The sequence below is a fragment of the Moschus berezovskii genome, chromosome 14, assembly GCF_049115385.1.
Source record: "Moschus berezovskii isolate FMDL1 chromosome 14, NW_MosBer_1.0, whole genome shotgun sequence".
NCBI classification, from domain to species: domain Eukaryota; kingdom Metazoa; phylum Chordata; class Mammalia; order Artiodactyla; family Moschidae; genus Moschus; species Moschus berezovskii.
The window spans coordinates 86,862,646-86,884,062 of record NC_142473.1 but is presented as its reverse complement, the minus strand read 5'-3'; the positions used below and the strand labels follow the sequence as shown (position 1 = coordinate 86,884,062).

The following is a 21,417-nucleotide window of genomic DNA, read 5'->3' as shown; positions in this document are numbered from 1 at the left end:
AGTACTATGTTATATAAGACAAATAATAATCTCTTTCTGCACTTCAGTTTGTTTATTTGCACAAGTGGGAAATTGACAATGTAATCTGCATGAATCTTTCAGCTTCAACAACATGTAACTGTTAGATAATTCATTTGCTAAGTTTTTTATTCCACTCTGTGCTTTATTTTTTTTCCCACTTTTTATGACTGTTTTGAGTCTTTGCTGCTGCTCATGGGCTTTCTAGAGTTGTGGTGAGTGGGACTACTTTCTAGCTGTGGTGCATGGCTTTTTCATTGCCGTGATTTCTCTTGTTGTGGAGCTTGGACACTAGAGTGTGTGAGTTTCAACAGTTGTGGTTCATGGGCTTGGTTGCTCCATGGCATGTGGGACTCTCCTGGATGAGGAATACAACCCATGCCCCCTGCGTCGGCAGGCAACTTCTTAACCACTAGACCACCAGGGAAGACCAAAACTGTGCTTTAGATCAGAGAATCAAGAAGAATAATTTATTGCCATCATAAAATGATAAAATAACAGGGTGTTTCGATAATTCCAGTGCAAACTCTTTGCTGGTTACCTCGTGCTCTTTGCTTTCTCATTACTACAGAGAATTTAGAATATTCCCATGGAGAATGGCACAGAGGAGACAGATTTCATCCTGGAGGGTCTAACCAATGCTCCAGAACTTCAGATTCCCCTCTTTATTGTCTTCACCCTCATTTACCTCATCAGTGTTTTTGGAAACCTGGGGATGATCACACTGATCCTGTTGGACTCCCGTCTCCACACCCCGATGTACTTTTTCATCATTAATCTGTCTTTGGTGAACTTTGGCTACTCCTCAGCTGCCACACCGAAAGTGATGGCTGGGTTTCTTAGAGCAGACAAGGTCATCTCATACAATGCCTGTGCTGCTCAGATATTCTTTTTCGCAGCCTTTGCCAGTGTGGAAAACTTCCTCCTAGCTGCAATGGACTATGATCGCCACGCCGCAGTGTGTAAACCCCTACATTACACCTTCACCATGAAGACGAGGCACATTCAGCCTTTCTCTGTGTAAGTCCAATGTGGTCCATCACTTTTTCTGTGATATTCCAGCTGTCATGGCTCTCTCTTGCTCTGATAAACATGTTAGGGAGGTGGTTCTCATTTTAATTTCAAGCTTTAATGATTTTTTTGCTCTTCTGGTAATATTTATTTCCTCCCTTCTCATATTTATCACTGTCTTGAAGATGCACTCGGCTAAGGGATACCAAAAAGCTTTGTCCACCTGCGCTAGTCACCTCTCGCAGTCAACATCTTCTATGGGACAGTCATCTTCACGTACTTACAGCCCAGCTCCAGTCACTCCATGGACACAGACAAAGTGGCCTCAGTGTTCCATGCTATGGTCACCCCCATGCTGCACCCTACAGTCTACAGCCTGAGGAACAAAGGGGAAAAGTGCGATCAAGAAGGCTATGGGGAAGGCAAAGTTCGCTCTAGGATTTTAATGCTGTATGATGTACAATAATCTAGTTATTTTCCTCTTAAGTCTTTCCATTCACATTTTTAGCCTTTAAGTACATTTAATTGCAAAAGTTATATTCTTACCACTCAGAAATTTGTTGTATAATAAAAATAAAACATACATGAACTAAATATGGCTCAAGTAAAACATAAGACATTTTGAGTCCTGCTTCTTAAAAACATTGCTAATGGTTTTTGACTTATTCACTTGCTACACAGACATTTTCTGTATCACATGGCAGTGCATACACACATGTAAATCAGTAGGACCAACAAGTTCATGAACAGAAGCACATATGTATGCTCTATGTGGGCATATGATCACATACACTTGGCACTGGTAAATTTGTGGTGCAGGCGGTTTATAATAAAATAATTTAAGATAATTTAAAGCTACTAGAGTGTAAATTTATGTCTAATCTTCTCTATTTCTTTAATGGAATATCTGTTTTAAGAGCCTTAATTGGTAAAAAAAAAAAAAAAAGTTATGTAATCCTAAATGAAAGGATGGGCTTCATTGGCACATTTTATTGAAAGACACATAAATATCACATTCAAATGAAGTTATATTTCTGTCTTGGCTGAGTCATTTTGTAAAACCAAATGTTCACATTACAATTTTCAAAAGGATGAACGAACTTGAATATAAGAAAAATAAAGTAAAATAAAAGCATTTTCCATTATTTATATATGACCACAAAGTTTAATGATGTTTAAAGAAATGCAGTGAGTATTAATAACATTGTGCATTTTTCTGTCTGCAAATGCTTTGAAATGGTTGCTGCTTCTCATTTGTTCGTACTTTAGTTGAGTTAGGTCACCTTTTTTGCTCTCCAAGTCTTCTCCCAGCTCCACTCACATCTATTCCCTGGCTATTTCTTGACGACTTCACAAGTTTCTGCATCAGAGCCTTTGAATTTGCTGCTCCAAGTGGAATCTTCCCTTACTTCATTCAGAATGGCCTTAAATGTTACCCTAACCTAGAGACTTCCCTGACTATCTTTATAAAACACTCCCTCATCCCCTTACACACCAACTCTTAACCCTGTATTTTTCTTTATAATCCTTATCAACACTCACTCATGTATATTTATTTGCCCACTGGTTTGTTAACTATTTCTCCCAGATAGAATGTAAGTTCTTTACGAACAGTGACTTTATCTCTTTTTCTCATCATGTGATTCTTCGTACTTAAATGGCTATGTGTTTCATAGTAGATTTTCAGTAAACAATTATCAAAAGTACAAATAAATTGAGTCTTTTTTGCATCATACGTTAAATTTTTGAACTGCTGATGATTATATTACAGTGTATTCCCCTTAGTAAAATCAAAATCAATTAGGGTATTGGAATATAAAGTTATGTTGAACTTTTATTTATTTAACTGAAAAATTGTCCAATGTAGAAGAAAAGTTTTGCCATTTTTCCAATGAAGGTGTCATTTTATTGGCACATTTTATGGAAAGCTACATAAGCATAACATTTAATGGATTATAATAATATTTCCATCTTGACTCAGACATTTTGGAGAAATAGCATGTTCTCATGATAATTTTCAAAGAGAAAATGACCAGAGTAGAAGAAAACTGGTGGGGGTTAAACTTTTAAGTTTGACCAGAGAAGTGAGAAGATGCAGAAGCAAAGGAGAATAGTCGAGGGAGACCAGATAATAATGGTTTAGTAATTAAGCAGTCTAGGCCCTTTAGCCCCTTCTCAAGGGCTGTAGATAATACTCTGGGCCGTAGACACTGAAACCCCCACCGTCTGGAGACGTGATGATACATGATGACCAGACTGTAGTCATGATGTGAAAGTGAAACTGAAGTCGCTCAGTCGTGTCCGACTCTGTGAGGCCCCGTGGACTGCAGACCACCAGGTTCCTCCGTCCATGGGATTTTCCAGGCAATAGTACTGGAGTGGGGTGCCATTGCCTTCTCCAGGGGATCTTCCCCATCCAGGGGTTGATCTCCCACGTTGCAGGCAGACACTTTACCATCTGAGCCACCACGTTCCAAGAAGTGGCCTAAAAAATATGGGAACAAAATGACCCTGGAACTGAAGATTAACTGTCATTAAAACAATCAAGAGGACACTGGTCAGACCACGGATGGCCAATTTCAAGACGGCTGCCAGAGCTGACTGTGCTGTGTCTACATGTAGCTCAGTCTCTCAGCCTATAAAAGCTCTTGCCCTCTGACTGTTGGGGTTGGGGACAAAGCTAACCTTTGGACAGGAGTCTGCTCTTCCTGCCAATGGCCACCATCCAAAAATGAAGCAAATTTTCCTTTCCACCTACCTTGCCTTTAATGACTTTTGAGTGGTGAGCAGTCAGAACCCACTTTCAGTTACACAATGAACTTTTGGAATCCACAGCATCCAATGGATCATCTGAAACCATCTTACAATTTTTCCTTAGGAATTATGTCTCATTAAGTGGCGAGTAACATCAAACAGATTCTATATAGTAAGTCATAAAAGACACGAAGATAAGAAACTATTATAAGTCTTTAATATTTGATTCAATTTTGAAAATTACTTCATATGCTGAATGTATCAGTTCAGTTCAGTTCAGTCGCTCAGTCGTGTCCGACTCTCCGCAACCCCATGAATCACAGCACGCCAGGCCTCCCTGTCCATCACCAATTCCCGGAGTTCACTCAAACTCATGTCCATTGAGTCGGTGATGCCATCCAGCCATCTCATTCTGTTGTCCCCTTCTCCTCCCGCCCCCAATCCCTCCCAGCATCAGAGTCTTTTCCAGTGAGTCAACTCGTCGCATGAGGTGGCCAAAGTATTGGAGTTTCAGCTTTAGCATCAGTCCTTCCAATGAACACCCAGGATTGATCTCCTTTAGAATGGACTGGTTGTATCTCCTTGCAGTCCAAGGGACTCTCAAGAGTCTTCTCCAACACCACAGTTCAAAAGCATCAATTCTTCGGCGATCAGCTTTCTTCACAGTTCAACTCTCACATCCATACTTGACCACGGGAAAAACCATAGCCTTGACTAGAGGGAGCCAGAGATCAGATTGCCAACATCCGCTGGATCATGGAGAAAGCAAGAGAGTTTCAGAAAAACATCTATTTCTGCTTCACTGACTATGCCAAAGCCTTTGACTGTGTCGATCACAATAAACTGTGGAACATTCTGAAAGAGATGGGAATCCCAGACCACCTGACCTGCCTCTTGAGAAACCTGTATGCAGGTCAGGAAGCAACAGTTAGAACTGGACATGGAACAACAGACTGGTTCCAAATAGGAAAAGGTGTACGTCAAGGTTGTATATTGTCACCTTGCTTATTTAACTTATATGCAGAGTACATCAGAGGAACGCTGGGCTAGAAGAAGCACAAGCTGGAATCAAGATTGCTGGGAGAAATATCAATAACCTCAGATATGCAGATGACATTACCCTTATGGCAGAAAGTGAAGAGGAACTCAAAAGCCTCTTGATGAAAGTGAAAGAGGAGAGTGAAAAGGTTGGCTTGAAGCTCAACATTCAGAAAACAAAGATCATGGCCTCTGGTCCCATCACTTCATGGGAAATAGATGGAAAAACAGTGGAAACAGTGTCAGACTTTTTTTGGCCTCCAAAATCACTGCAGATGCTGATTGCAGCCATGAAATTAAAAGACGCTTACTCCTTGGAAGGAAAGTTATGACCAACCTTGATAGTGTATTAAAAAGCAGAGACATTGCTTTGCCAACCAAGGTCCGTCTAGTCAAGGCAATGGTTTTTCCCGTGGTCATGTATGGATGTGAGAGTTGGACTGTGAAGAAAGCTGATTGCCAAAGAATTGATGCTTTTGAACTGTGGTGCTAGAGAAGACTCTTGAGAGTCCCTTGGACTACAAGGAGATCCAACCAGTCCATTCTAAAGGAGATCAATCCTGGGTGTTCATTGGAAGGACTTATGCTAAAGCTGAAGCTCCAATACTTTGGCCACCTCATACGACAAGTTGACTCACTGGAAAAGACTCTGATGCTGGGAGCAATTGGGGGTGGGAGGAGACGGGGACGACAGAGAATGAGATGGCTGGATGGCATCACTGACTCTGTGGACATGAGTTTGAGTGTACTCCAGGAGTTGGTGATGGTCAGGGAGGCCTGGCGTGCTGTGATTCATGGGGTTGCGGAGAGTCGGACACGACTGAGCGACTGAACTGAACTGAACTGAACTGACTAGACGGACCTTGGTTGGCAAAGTAATGTCTCTGCTTTTTAATATGCTCTCTAGGTTGGTCATAACTTTCCTTCCAAGGAGTAAGCATCTTTTAATTTCATGGCTGCAATCAGCATCTGCAGTGATTTTGGAGCCCACAAAAGTAAAGTCTGTATAATTAAGTCTAATAACTGTAAATATCCATATTGAATGTAAATATTAACTATATTCAGTAAACTAGTATGAAATTTAATTATCACTTGACTTTTACCTTCCAGTGGTCTGTAATAAAACTACACAATGCTATTTGTTCCTTTGTCTTCTCTGTCTCTATGCAATTAGAGGCATTCAGCATCTCAGGACTTATAAGACTGTGCTTTAATGCCTTAAGGCAGTCAAGCTGATTCTAGTGGGACAAGCATAAGCTTATCTCACTAGTGCATGTTGATGGGATACTAGTGACATTCCCTCTAGCTCTAAAGTCTGTGGGATGAAGAATGTTTCTTCTGCTAGAATCATTTTGTTATTATTATTTTAAATATTTTAAAAATTTTGGAGTATTCTAAAATTTTAAAAACAGCTTACAGAGGTATTACTGACAATTCCCATGTGTCTCGACCCAGTTTCCCCTACTGTGACTGTCTTTGCCATGTGTGAAAGGGAAGTCTCTCAGTCGTGTCCGACTCTCTGTGTTCCCATGGAGTATACAGTCCATGGAATTCTCCGGGTCAGAATAATAGAGGGGGTAGCCTTTCCCTTCTCCAGGGGATCCTCCCAACCCAGGGATCGAACCCAGGTCTCCCGCATTGTAGGCGGATTCTTTACCAGCTGAGCCACCAGGTACCTTTGTCAAACTTGAGCATCAACATTGGCATTACTATTATCTAAACTTTAGATTTTACTTGGATTTTGCAACTTTTTTCCTACCAAACTTTTTTCTCTTCCAGGAGACAGCTCAGGAACGCGAGTCCACATCTCATGGCCCCCCATTTCTTCTCGGCTAGGACAGTTTCTCAGTCTGCCCTCATTTTCCACAACCCTAAAGCTTTGGGGAACATGCATCAGCTGTTTTGTAAAGTCTCCTAACTTGTATTTGTCGGAATTTTTTGATCATTTTGAGACGAGGTTTGGGGGATTATGTGAAGAATAAGATGAAAATCATCTTAAGGGGGTACATGTAAACAACATGACTTGACACTGTGATATTAACTTCAGTCACTGGCCCAAGACAGCTTTTCTATGTTGTCCAGTGTAAAGAAAATTTCTCTCTTTTCTATTTTTTTTGTAAGCAACTCACTAAGTCTAGTTGATCCTCCAGGCTATAGAGCACTAAGGTTGACCTCCTGCAGTGGAGAATATACCAATAAATTATTTAGAATGTTTGTGAAGGGAAAAAATGATCTCTTCTCCACCACTTATTTATTTATTCAATTATTTGTTTATGTAACCCATGGAAAAGAAATGCAAAAAAGCAAAATGGCTCTCTGAGGAAGCCTTACAAATAGGTGTGAAAAGAAGAGAAGCGAAAAGCAAAGGAGAAAAGGAGAGATATAAGCATCTGAATGCAGAGTTCCAAAGAATAGCAAGGAGAGATAAGAAAGCCTTCCTCAGTGATCAATGCAAAGAAATAGAGGAAAACAACAGAATAGGAAAAACGAGAGATCTCTTCAAGAAAATTAGAGATTCCAAGGGAACATTTCATGCAAAGATGGGCTCGATAAAGGACAGAAATGGTATGGACCTAACAGAAGCAGAAGATATTAAGAAGAGGTGGCAAGAATACACAGAAGAACTGTACAAAAAAGATCTTCACGACCAGGACAGTCACGATAATGTGATCACTGACCTAGAGAAAGACATCTTGGAATGTGAAGTCAAGTGGCCCTTAGAAAGCATCACTACTAACAAAGCTAATGGAGGTGATGGAATTCCAGTTGAGCTATTTCAAATCTTGAAAGATGATGCTGTGAAAGTGCTGCACTCAATATGCCAGCAAATTTGGAAAACTCAGCAGTGGCCACAGGACTGGAAAAGGTCAGTTTTCATTCCAGTCCCAAAGAAAGCCAATGCCAAAGAATGCTCAAACTACCGCACAATTGCACACATCTCACACGCTAGTAAAGTCATGCTCAAAATTCTCCAAGCCAGGCTTCAGCAATATGTGAACTGTGAACTCCCAGATGTTCAAGCAGGTTTTAGAAAAGGCAGAGGCACCAGAGATCAAATTGCCAACATCCGCTGGATCATGGAGAAAGCAAGAGAGTTCCAGAAAAACATCTATTTCTGCTTCATTGACTATGCCAAAGCTTTTGACTGTGTGGATCACAATAAACTGTGGAACATTCTGAAAGAGATGGGAATACCAGACCACCTGACCTGCCTCTTGAGAAACCTATATGCAGGTCAGGAAGCAACAGTCAGAACTGGACATGGAACAACAGACTGGTTCCAAATAGGAAAAGGAGTATGTCAAGGTTGTATATTGTCACCTTGCTTATTTAACTTATATGCAGAGTACATCTTGAGGAACGCTGGGCTGGAAGAAGCACGAGCTGGAATCAAGATTGCCGGGAGAAATATCAATAACCTCAGATATGCAGATGACACTACCCTTATGGCAGAAGGTGAAGAGGAACTCAAAAGCCTCTTGATGAAAGTGAAAGAGGAGAGTGAAAAGGTTGGCTTGAAGCTCAACATTCAGAAAACAAAGATCATGGCCTCTGGTCCCATCACTTCATGGGAAATAGATGGAAAAACAGTGGAAACAGTGTCAGACTTTATTTTTTTGGGCTCCAAAATCACTACAGATGCTGATTGTAGCCATGAAATTAAAAGACGCTTACTCCTTGGAAGGAAAGTTATGACCAACCTTGATAGTGTATTAAAAAGCAGAGACATTACTTTGCCAACCAAGGTCTGTCTAGTCAAGGCTATGGTTTTTCCCGTGGTCATGTATGGATGTGAGAGTTGGACTGTGAGGAAAGCTGATTGCCGAAGAATTGATGCTTTTGAACTGTGGTGTTGGAGAAGACTCTTGAGAGTCCCTTGGACTGCAAGGAGATCCAACCAGTCCATTCTAAAGGAGATCAATCCTGGGTGTTCATTGGAAGGACTGATGCTAAAGCTGAAACTCCAATACTTTGGCCACCTCATGCGACGAGTTGACTCACTGGAAAAGACTCTGATGCTGGGAGGGATTGGGGGCGGGAGGAGAAGGGGACGACGGAGAATGAGATGGCTGGATGGCATCACAGACTCTGTGGACATGAGTTTGAGTGAACTCCGGGATTTGATGATGGACAGGGAGGCCTGGTGTGCTGTGATTCATGGGGTCGCGGAGAGTCAGACACGACTGAGTGACTGAACCGAACTGAACTGAACTGAACCATAGGAACACATACTCACTGTGCACTTTGTATTTTAATCCAATGTTATATTGAGTTATTTATTTTGCTTAAATTGTTCCAAGTTTGGTCATTGGAAACTCTTTAATTTTTTTTCCTGTTTCCTTTGACATGTCCCCTATCTTTTTATATTTGAACACTTATTTATATTTGAGAGTTATAAGACACTCAGGGTCACCTTGCATTTAACCTGCTCAGTCCCTGAATTAATAAATTATTTCTTCAAAGAGCTCTGCTTCAATCTATTAGAGGAAGACATTTAGAAAATAGGATCCAGGAGCCAGGAAGGCTCATTGTTACTGGGGTGCCACTTCCAGGCGCTCTCAGAAGACAAAACTAGGAAATATATATGTATACCAACAAAAGTATTTGGACTCCCTCGGTGGCTCAGTGGTAAAGAATCCACCTCAATGCAGGAGTGAAGGTTTGATCCCTGCGTCAAGAAGATCCCCTGGAAAAGAAATGGCAACCCACTCCAGTATTCTTGCCTGGGACAGTCCATGGACAGAAGGAGCCTGGTGGACTCCAGTCCATGGAGTCACAAAAGAGTCAGACTTGACATAGAGACTTAATAACAATAGCAAATATATACATCCAAAGGTGTGTTTCTTTCTATATCAATCCATCTATGTCTCCATTAAGCTAAATAATACCTTCATCCTGCTGGTTCTTTCAGCCTTCCCTATTTATGTGTGACTTCTCCTCTCTATTCCTGGTTTCCTAAGGGTTTTTATCATGAAACTGAATTTTTATCAGATAATTTTTTCTGCAGCAATTGATATGATCATGTTTTTTCTTTATTAACATATTAATATTCCAGATTACAATGACTGATATTTAAATGATGCATCAGCCTGGCATACACGGAATAAATCTCATTTAGTTGTGGTGTATAATTATTTTTATACTTTGCTGGATTTGGTTTGGTATTATTTCGTTGAGGACTTCTGTATTTATGTTCATGAGAAATATTGGTCTGTAACTTTCTTTAATTTGAATATATTTTTCTGGTGTTAGCATTAGGGTACTTTTTATACTTGTTTGTTTTTGGTCACTTGCAATTTAAAGACTTATTATAAACTTGTATTTAAATATTGTTGAATTAGGAAACCTGAGGATAGATCGCAAAGTGCTTGTCCTTCATAGCTTTTATTTTTTCCCCAGCTGAGTTGGAATGCTTTTGCTGGGACACAGTTGATCCAACACCAAGGGTAACGTGTGAAAAGGCCGAGATAATGCGAGCAAGTAGAGACAAAGAAGCATGTCTTTTCCTCCTGTATTTAAGACATAAAATCCACAAAATTCTCCGTGTTTGGCATGTTGTGTCGAGAAGCCTAGTCATGACCCCTGTGGGAGTTACAGTGTGAGAAAGGTCAGCTTAGGAAACTGAGCGACAGCGGTGGCAGCAGTCTGCCTTTTCTGATAGGTTTTCTCCTGCATCCCTGTCCCCACCTTTTGGGTAGACACGGTTGGTGAGACAGGATCGTGGATGTACGGAGCAGAAATCAACTCTGGCCAACTTAACAGAAAGGAGTTTACTGGAAGAATAATGAAGTGCTCACAAAACCAAGAAGAATGATGGCTAATTAAGCTCAGGAAATCAGTGTTAAACAAAGGAAACCAGAAGGCAGGAGACACAGGCAAGATAGAACCCCCGAGACCGTTTTGTTAAGACAATTCCTCTGCATGTCCACCGCTTCTACCTTGGGCCGTCTTGATCACAGCTGAAGGCCCTTTGCTAATGTCACATGCCGCAGCACCCGACATCAACAAGTTCCGACTGTCCCAACTTAGGTGTGTTATCTGTAGCAGCCCCTTGACTGAGATAAGTACTTCTGTTGCTGGCTGAGCAGTGAGCATGGTAAGTATAATGACAATAATAATAGCTCTCATTTATATCGTTTCTTAGAACATTGATGCTGTTCTCAGTGCTTTACATGTAACTTATTTAATCCTCACAACTCCATGAATAGATACTGCTGCTGTTGCTGCTAAGTCGCTTCAGTCGTGTCCGACTCTGGGTGACCCCATAGATGGCAGCCCACCAGGCTCCCCTGTCCCTGGGATTCTCCAGGCAAGAACACTGGAGTGGGTTGCCATTTCCTTCTCCAATGCATGAAAGTGAAGTTGCGCAGTCATGTCTGACTCCTAGCAACCCCATGGACTGCAGCCTATCAGGCTCCTCTGTCCATGGGATTTTCCAGGCAAGAGTACTAGAGTGGGGTGTCATTGCCTTCTCCGATGAATACTATTACTCCCATTTTACTTATGAGGAAATGGAGGCTTCAGTTCAGTTCACTTTAGTCACTCAGTTGTGTCCCCATGAACTTTGTGACCCCATGAACCACAGCACACCAGGCCTCTCTGTCCATCACCAACTCCCTGAGTCCTCCCAAACCCATGTCCATCGAGTCGGTGATGCCATCCAACCATCTCATCCTCTGTCATTCCCTTCTCCTCCTGCCCTCAATCTTTCCCAGCATCAGGGTCTTTTCAAATGAGTCAGCTCTTCGCATCAGGGGGCCAAAGTATTGGAGTTTCAACTTCAAAATCAGTCCTTCGAAAGAACACCCAGGACTGATCTCCTTCAGAATGGACTTGTTGGATCTCCTTGCTTAGAGACACTAAATAACTTGCCTGAGGTCCAGGGCAGTTTGGACAGAACCAGGGTTTGCAATCATGCCACTCTCTAGAGGTTCTCTAGGGAGACCATTGAACATGGTATTGTATAGCCTTCCACTGAGTTTCGCATACTGGGGAATTATCAAAAATAGGACAAGTTAAGGTGAAGAACTTCCAGAAAAATGTCATATGTCAGCTCCTAGTGGTCATTTACAGTTTCCACATAGCTATATGTCTGAATTTTTGTTTTGGTTGAGTCCCAGAATTGTTTAGCTTTGTCTATAACTGGGAGAAAAAAATCAAATATGCAACCGATGAATCCTTGCTTTGCAATTTTTGACACCTTAATAAAGTTCATGTTTGAACATGTTCCATGTTTCAGGGTCATGTTTCTCTGGCTTATTTCTTGGTTTGTTAATTATTCACAGGCATCCCCAATCCCACAACTATATGTTAGGGTCTTTGAAATTAACTCACGGTGACTTTTAAGTCTCCTTGGACTGCAAGGAGATCAAACCAGTCAATCCCGAAGGAAATCAACCCTGAATATTCATTGGAAGGACTGATGCCAAAGCTGAAACTCCAAGTACTTTGGCCACCTGATGTGAAGAGCCATCTCGTTGGAAAAGTTCCTGATGCTGGGAAAGATGGAAGCCAAAAGAAGAGGGCAGCAGAGGATGAAACGGTTAGATAGCATCAGCGACTCAACGGACATGAACTTGAGCAAACTCTGAGACATAATGAGGGACAGGGAAGCCTGGCGTGCTGCAGTCAATGGGATCACAGAGTCAGACCTGACTTAATGCTGAACACACCACCATAAGGGATAAATGATTTATTTTAGAGAAAATCACACATTCAGAAATAGAGGCTCTTTTACAAAGAAAATTAAGACTTTGTTTTTTATAGTATTTGGTGAGTTTACCACGTATCAGGCTGTTTGAAGAACTTCATCAGCATTAACTAATACGTTCCTCAGAACTTCCATAAGAAGTGGGCACTATCATCTCCTTTTTATGAATGAGGGAACTTATGTGCAGAAGGGTTATGTAGCCTGTAACCGTTTTGTGAATTTAATTTAGGAAGTCATATTGCTGTGAGATAACAGAACTAACGTCCTAGCATAGTTTTCATTACTCCTCTCAAGATTCTGTCTATCAGGAAAGTCAGTGACAAATCTCTTCTAAAGATGTCTGCACTATCAAAAGAAATAAACCCAAGTGATGTAGATATATTGTGCTGTGCCTTCACAAACTAAGGTAGGTCTCTACGGACAGTTTAATTGCTTCTTCTCCAGGTGGAATGAGAGACAGTGGCTTCCCTCCTGGGTACCTGATCCCCTGATAACTTCAAGGACACATAAATCCATCTGGTTTCCATTCACTGGCCTGTAACATCCCAAATGACTCTGACATCATTTTAGATGGACCAGTCTGTTTGTCAAAGGCCCTTTGGCATTCTTCTATTAATCTTAAGGTAATAGTTTGTTCATTTTACTAAGTGGACTTATTTCCAAGGCATATTACTCTGAGCCTGTAACAATGATCAGGGATAAAACCCCAAGCTAAAATGTCCACGGTGAGTATGATAATCCTTTCCTGACATTGCTCAGCCCTTTATAGAGTGCATGCAAGGATGTTCTCCTATTTGTCCTCATAGCAACATCCCTGTGTGACACATTTGAAAGTATTTTATCATCCTCACTTAAAAATTACATTTTCCTTATATCTCCCTGCCTCTGGAGAACTTCAATCTTTGTGATGAGACATGAAGAAAAAGCTTCAATAGGATCCTTTATCTTTGAGTAGGACTAGCAATTTGAAGCTCACAAGGGAAGTTGTGCCACTTTCCTTGAAAAGTCAGGTAAATTTCTAGATCAGTTCTATGGCCTAGTTTAGACTGTGGTGTTACAAGATGTGCTGTGTAAAGTTACAAAGGCAGTGTGTCCCCGTGAATTTCTTTGGAGTTTAAAATCCTGAGTTTTAATGCTCTCATGTTTCCAAGCTAGAGTCCCGACGTCTCAACAACCTTCATTAACTAAGAAATGATTTTTCTCAAGTAATAGAAGATATTTTTCTGAGCACAATCCCTGTGTTTAGGGCAGCACTCAGGAAGTGGTGGGCGCTCAGGAAACGTTTACTGAGGCGCTGAGTGAACAAATGAAACGAACGAATGAACAGACACTAAGTGAGCTCCACTGAGCACGTCATGAGACACACGGTCCTGAGTAGAGTAGTCTCTGTAACTCTGCACACACTGAGCACGTCATGAGACATGGTCCTGAGTTACTAGAGTAGTCTCTGTAACTCTGCACACACTGAGCACGTCATGAGACACACGGTCCTGAGTAGAGTAGTGAGCTCCACTGAGCACGTCATGAGACACGGTCCTGAGTTACTAGAGTAGTCTCAGCCCAACTCTGCACACACTGAGCACGTCATGAGACACGGTCCTGAGTAGAGTAGTCTCAGCCAAACGAATGAACAGATCACTAAGTGAGCTCCACTGAGCACGTCATGAGACACACGGTCCTGAGTTACTAGAGTAGTCTCAGCCCAACTCTGCACACACTGAGCACGTCATGAGACACACGGTCCTGAGTTACTAGAGTAGTCTCTGTAACTCTGCACACACTGAGCACGTCATGAGACACACGGTGCTGAGTTACTAGAGTAGTCTCTGTAACTCTGCACACACTGAGCACATCATGAGACACACGGTCCTGAGTTACTAGAGTAGTCTCTGTAACTCTGCACACACTGAACACGTCATGAGACACACGGTCCTGAGAAGAGTAGTCTCTGTAACTCTGCACACACTGAGAACGTCATGAGACACGGTCCTGAGTTACTAGAGTAGTCTCAGCCCAACTCTGCACACACTGAGCACGTCATGAGACACACGGTCCTGAGTAGAGTAGTCTCAGCCGAACGAATGAACAGATCACTAAGTGAGCTCCACTGAGCACGTCATGAGACACACGGTCCTGAGTAGAGTAGTCTCTGTAACTCTGCACACACTGAGCACGTCATGAGACACACGGTCCTGAGTTACTAGAGTAGTCTCAGCCCAGCTCTGCACAGGATTTTCAGAAGCCTGGGATCAAAAGCTTTAGGCTTCTTGAATAAGAAATCTACAGGGAAAAAATACGATTTACATCGTCGCTCAGCACATGTACCCACCTATGACGCGTACAGTAGCAATAACACTCCCGTGGAGCCCTTGCTTATTTTCATCTGAAATGTACCTTTGCTTCCTGCGCTTTTCTATCTTCCGTTTATCAGCTTCAGGTGCACAGCATCGTGATTGGATGTTTGTATCTTTAGTAAAATGACAGCAGAACAAGTCTTGATAACATCTGTCACCATACACAGATACAATTTTTTAAAATATGCAGTGTAATATTAACTATAATGTACATTATATTCCCGTGATTTATTTTGTAACTGAAAGTTTGTATCATTTGACTCTTTCACCCATTTCACCCACCCTCCACTTCCCCATCTCTGACAGCCATCAGGATGAACCATCCTGTATTCTTCTTGTAATTTAAACATATTTCACTAAGTAAGACTGACTCTTGAACAACAAGAGTTTTAGGGGCAGTGACCCTCAGCACAGTCGAACATCTGCATATAACTTGCAACTGACTCTCCATTTCTTAGACCTCAGATAGATCACAGTTGCTTGCATGATAATCACATTCTTCACACTGCTCACCTCCAGAAAGATAGTGATGCATCACTTTTTTCTCAGGTGATAATCTAACAAGAGAGCTGAGAAGATCAAATGAAATATTGTTTATTCTTCTCAGACTACCTGGCATATGGTAAATGCTCAGTGAATAGGAGTGAGGTCTTGCTTAGGAATGACAGTGATAAAAGTATCAGTAGGGACTTCCCTGGCAGTCCAGGGGCTCAGACGTTGCCTTCCAGTGCAGGGGGTGTGGGTTTAGTCCCTGGTCAGGGAGCTAAGACCCCACATGCCTCGGGGCCAAAATAACCTATCCCTAAAACAGAAGCAATATTGTAACAAATTCAATAAAGATTTCAAAACTTGTCCAGGTCAAAAAAAGTCTTCAGAAAAAATAATCTGCAGAGGAAGCACAACCTTCAACCCATAGAAAAATAAGCAATAGATAGTAGTAGGATGTATGTGCTCAGTTAAGTCCGACTCTTTGTGGCCCCATGGACTGTAGCCCGTCAGGCTCCCCTGTTCATGGGATTCTCCAGGCAAAAATGCTACAGGGGGTTGCCATTTCCTCCTCCAAGTTATCTTTCCTTCCCAGGGCTTGAACCTGCATCTTCTTCACTGCAGGCAGATTCTTTACCTGCTGAGCCATCAGGGAAGCCCAATCAATAGATATTTTGTACATAATTAAGTGGTTGCTTGGAATAGCTGAGTGCTTTTAGAAATGGCAAGATGGAGGTGAGAAGCTGCCAGTCTCAGGGTTATTGGGAACCTTATATTGATAGATATAATGGTCATCTGAGTTAAATTCACCCATTCCAGTCCATTTTAGTTCACTGATTCCTAAAATGTCGATGCTACATCTTGTCATCTCCACTTCCAATTTGCCTTGATTCATGGACCTAACATTCCAGGATCCTATGCAATATTGTTAGAACTGGACATAGAACAACAGACTGATTCTAAATAGGAAAAGGAGTACATCAAGGCTGTATATTGTCACCCCACTTATTTAACTTATATGCAGAGTACATCATGAGGAACACTGGATGAAGCACAAGCTGGAATCAAGATTGCCGGGAGAAATATCAATAACCTCAGATATGTAGATGACACCACCCTTATGGCCAAAAGCAAAAAACTAAAGAGCCTCTTGATGAAAGAGAAAGAGGAGAGTGAAAAAGTTGGCTTAAAGCTCAACATTCAGAAAACTAAGATCATGGCATCCAGTCCCATCGCTTCATGGCAAATAGATGGGGAAGCAATGGAAACAGTGACAGACTTTCTTTTATTGGGCTTCAAAATCACTGCAGATGGTAACTTCAGCCATGAAATTAAAAGACGCTTGCTCCTTGGAAGAAAAGCTATGACCAACCTAGACAGCATATTAAAACACAGAGACATTACTTTGCCAACAAAAGTCCGTCTAGTCAAAGCTTTGGTTTTTCCAGTGGTCATGTATGGATGTGAGAGTTGGACTATAAAGAAAGCTGAGTGCCGAAGAATTGATGCTTTTGAACTGTGGTGTTGGAGAAGACTCTTGAGAGTCCCTTGGACTGCAAGGAGATCCAACCAGCCCATCCTAAAAGAAATCAGTCCTGAATATTCATTGAAAGGACTGATGTTGAAGTTGAAACTCCAATACTTTGGCCACCTGATGCGAAGAGCTGACTCACTGGAAAAGACCCTGATGCTGGGAAAGATTGAAGGCAGGAGGAGAAGGGGATGACAGAGGATGAGATGGTTGGATGTTATGAAGGCTTGCTTGTGTCATTCAGGTGACAGAATGTGCAACGAGTCATTTTCCATGCGTCTATAATACATCCATTTTGCTTCCCTTGTTCTGACAGGTGAAACATTGTTTCAAAATGTCTGTCATGAAGAACAGCACTGAGGTGAATGAGTTTAGGCTTTTGGGACTGACAGATGCCCCAGGGGTGCAAGTCCCCCTGTTTATAATATTCGCGTCTTGTATGTCACCCCTCTCACTGGAGATCTTGGGATGACCACGTTGATTCTGTTGGCCTCTTGTCTCCACACCCCCATGTGTTTTCTCCTCGGTAACACCTCTCCGGGGGATTTGGTTTACTCCTCAGCTGTGACTCCCAGGGTGATGGCTGGGCTTCTCACAGGAGGTAAGGTCATCTCCTACGGGGGATGTGTCGCTCAGATGTTCTTCTCTGTGGCCTTTGCCAGTGCAGACTGTTTGATCCGAGTGGTCACGGCCTGTGATCGGCATGCCGCCGTGTGGAAGCCTCTATGTTATGCCAGCACTGTGACCCCCAGAGTGTGTACTCAGATGGTCATGGCCTGCTGTGTCTGGGGCTTTGCTGAGTCTGCCATCCACACTGGATTCACTTTCTGCCTCTGCTTCTGCCATTCCCCTGTGGTCCATCATTTCTTCTGTGATATTCCTCCAACCCTGGCTCTTTCCTGCTCTGATATCGACGGAAATGAGATGGTGCTCTTTATTTCAGCAGCTTTCAATGGCTTTTTTGCCCTGATGATAATTATGAGCTCCTAGCTGTTCATACAGAGAAGGCAATGGCAAGCCACTCCAGTACTATTGCCTAGAAAATCCCATGGATGGAGGAGCCTGGTAGGCTGCAGTCCGTGGGGTCGCTAAGAGTTGGACACGACTGAGTGACTTCACTTTTCACTTTCCCACATTGGAGAAGGAAATGGCAACCCACTCCAGTGTTCTTGCCTGGAGAATCCCAGGGACGGGGGAGCCTGGTGGGCTGCCGTCTATGGGGTCACACAGAGTTGGACACGACTGAAGTGACTTAGCAGCAGCAGCAGCTGTTCATATGCTTTGCCATCCCGAGAATGCACTCCGCGGAGGGACGGAAGAAAGCCTTTCCATCTGTTCTTCTCACCTCAGTGCCGCCACCGTCTTCAATGGAACTGTGATCTTCGTGTACTTACAGCCAAATTCTAGTCATTCTATGGACACTGACCTGGTGGCCTCAGTGTTCTATACGATAATCATCCCCATGTTGAACCCTCTCGTATATAGTCTAAGAAATAAAGAGGTTAGTAATGCTTTCAGGAGAGCCATTGAGAAGATGAAGCTTCTGTTCAGTACATAGATTTAATTAAAGAGATTATACAACATGTATTGCTAATCAGCCATCTATTGTTTTGTAATACTACCAAGAAACTTGGTGGCTTAAAGTAGTAGTGAAATCTGAAAGTGTTCATTGTTCAGACGTGTCCGACTCTTTGTGATCGCAAGGACTGTATCCTGCCAGGCTCCTCTGTCCATGGGATTCTCCAGGCAAGAATACTGGAGTGGGTTGCCATGCCCTCCTTCAGGGGATCTTCCTGACCCAGGGATCAAACTCGGTCTCCTGTATTGCAGGCAGATTCTTTACCATCTGAGCCACCAGGGAAGTCCCTGCTTAATGAGACTTAACTCAAGGTATTATTATGACAATTAAAGGAGATAAAACATATTAAAAACAATGAGTAAAATGCTGGGTATTAAGTACAGTCTGATCACATCAGATACTATTAGTATTAAAATGAATTGATAACCTCCATGATTGTTTGAGAAATGTGGGTAGTGAAGTGCAAGGTTCAAGTGTGGATGAGTTCTGTAGTCCTGTGGCCTTCCTCTCACCTTTGGTCCACTGACATCTTCCTGTGTCCTCCAGGGTTTCCCAGGCATTCCCTCTACAGCTGTACAGAGTGGCTCTTCTGGTCATTTCATGCGAGTGATTCTTTTGCTCAGGTTCCTCCTTTAAAATCTATGTTTTAGCTTGGGTTGAAAGGGTCTCTTTCTAATTTTGGTCAGCCCATGTGACTTGTGGGATCTTAGTTCTCCAACCAGGGATTAACCCAGGCCCTCGGCAGTGACAGCCTGGAGTCCTAACCACTGGACTGCCAGGGAATCCCCAGAACCTCTTTTTAGAAATTCGTCCTTTCTCTTAATACTATCTTTTCATAGTTGAACCACAGAGGTCAAGGGTTGAAAATTTCCTAGTTTGTTGGCAGTCTTCAGCCTGCCTACAGGTCTGGTTTGGTGGTGAGCCCCATGTTTGAAATTTTTATATGAATATGTTCCTGTGTAGGAAGTGCCTTAAATATTTCTTACTTGAATTTAGTCACTTAGCAGGCCATCTATTATTCTTTTCTACCATTGTACTTCTAATTGTCAGATATATATTTAATTTATTTGTTCTTGTGTTTATATGTATATATACAAATACATATCTCTTTTCATTTAATCCTCAGTCATGTTGTAAGGTAGGTATTATTATTCCTATTTTACGATTAAGAGAACTGAGGCTGTGAGAATTACATTAAGCTCTACAATTACATAGTTACTATGAGGAAAATTAAAGATTCAAAATTTAAACGCAGCTGTGATCAAATCAAAAGCCTTATTTTTTAGCCCCCTCTCTATTGGCATTTATAAATGTGCTAGTGATAATGAAGAGGGTGAGGTTACTGGGGAAAGATTACAACGGAATATTGATCTTGCTGATTCAATCATAACCCTTCCGTGGTCTAAAGAAGAATTATTTCACTCTGTCCTGGTGTGTTAATGCTTTTTATTTAAGTTTCTTTTTAGCTTCCAATAAAAGGACAAGAAATCGTGAATAAAATGAAGTAAGACTTACAGCATCACTTACATTTTTTTTGCTATTATTTTTTTAGGAAGGCACTACGATGATATTCCTTGCGTCACTAAATTTCTTATTGATGGAAGTTTTGACATTTAAACTCCAGTTTCAACTTACTGTTTTAGGAAAGAAAATTGTCAAAACATCTATTTCTGTGCTCAAATAGTTCATAGTAGCTAAAGTTTCTCCACAGATTTTTGCATGAATTACACTCACTAAAAATTTATATGGAACATACAGTCTTACCTTACTGCTGGAAAAGACAGTCAGTCCCAAATAGTGAACCTAGAATCAGCATTTAACTGTGGAATAATGCATGTATATAGCTAGAGATGGATGTTCTCTGTCAGGCACTGGTCAAAAGATTCTGAGACCTCTAAGACAAGTAAAGATGGAGGAAAGAACCCAACATAGAGTTAGAAACCTGAAAGAAAGTCCTGAATACTTCACTAATTCTTACTTTGCTCTTGGCAGAGTCACTTGTCTTCTGCTTATTTGAAAAAAAAATAAAATAAAATTACCTCTTCCATATATTTCACAGAATTGGACCTACGATTAACAAAAAACGCCTTGCTGAAGTGCTGTCATTTTAAAATTAATCAATATATATTAAAAAAAAATTTTTTTTAATTGGAGGATAATTGCTTTACAATGCTGTGTTAGTTTCTGCAGTACATCAGCGTGAACCAGCCATAGGCATACTACATCCCCTCCCTCTTAAACCTCCCTCCCACCTCCCACCTCCCACCCCACCCCACCCCTCTAGGTTGACACAGAGCCCCGGGATGTTTCCTCTGGCCATGATTGCAGCATCACAGCAAATCCTCAGGTTGGGGGTTTGCGGGGAGAATGCATGCATGTACTTACAACTGCTAACCATCGGAGGAAAAGATGACAGCCAAGGCATCTGAGCTAAAGTGATGTCACACTGAGTCACATGGGGACTTCAGAGACTAGCTCATGGGAGTCAGGAAGGAGTTATAGACACGTGGAGCTCTTCAGGGATATTCCCCATGAGAGCGTCTGTAGCTCTCATCTCTTTCTTAGGGACGAAAGGATTGAACTACCTGAGTGATCTAGTGGACCTGTTGATGGAACACACATTATCATGTCGCTTGTTCTTTCTTCTCCCTCCTCCGTCTTCTATTTAAAATATACGTGCGCTCGTGCTCAGTCCTGTCCAACTCTGCGACTCCATTCAGTGCTGCCCACCAGGCTGCTCTGTCCGTGGGACTTCCCAGGCAAGAACACTGGAGTGGGCTGCCATTCCCTTCTCCGGGCGATCTTCCCAACCCAGCGACTGAGCCCATTCTCTTGGTGTCCTGCACTGGCAGGCAGATTCTTTACCACCTGCACCAACAAACACTGAATAGCCACAGTTTCTGTGGTGTGCTAAGTCACTACAGTCATGTCCAAC

The 21,417-nt window shown here is 42.1% G+C and overlaps 2 pseudogenes; both read left to right on the top strand.

Annotated features, from left to right (window-relative positions):
- The first annotated feature begins 607 nt into the window (after window positions 1–607).
- Window positions 608–1,475, top strand: LOC129554166 (olfactory receptor 5B2-like; annotated as a pseudogene).
- A 15,762-nt stretch (window positions 1,476–17,237) lies between these two features.
- LOC129553735 (olfactory receptor 5B2-like) lies at window positions 17,238–18,461 on the top strand (annotated as a pseudogene).
- The last annotated feature ends 2,956 nt before the right edge of the window (window positions 18,462–21,417 follow it).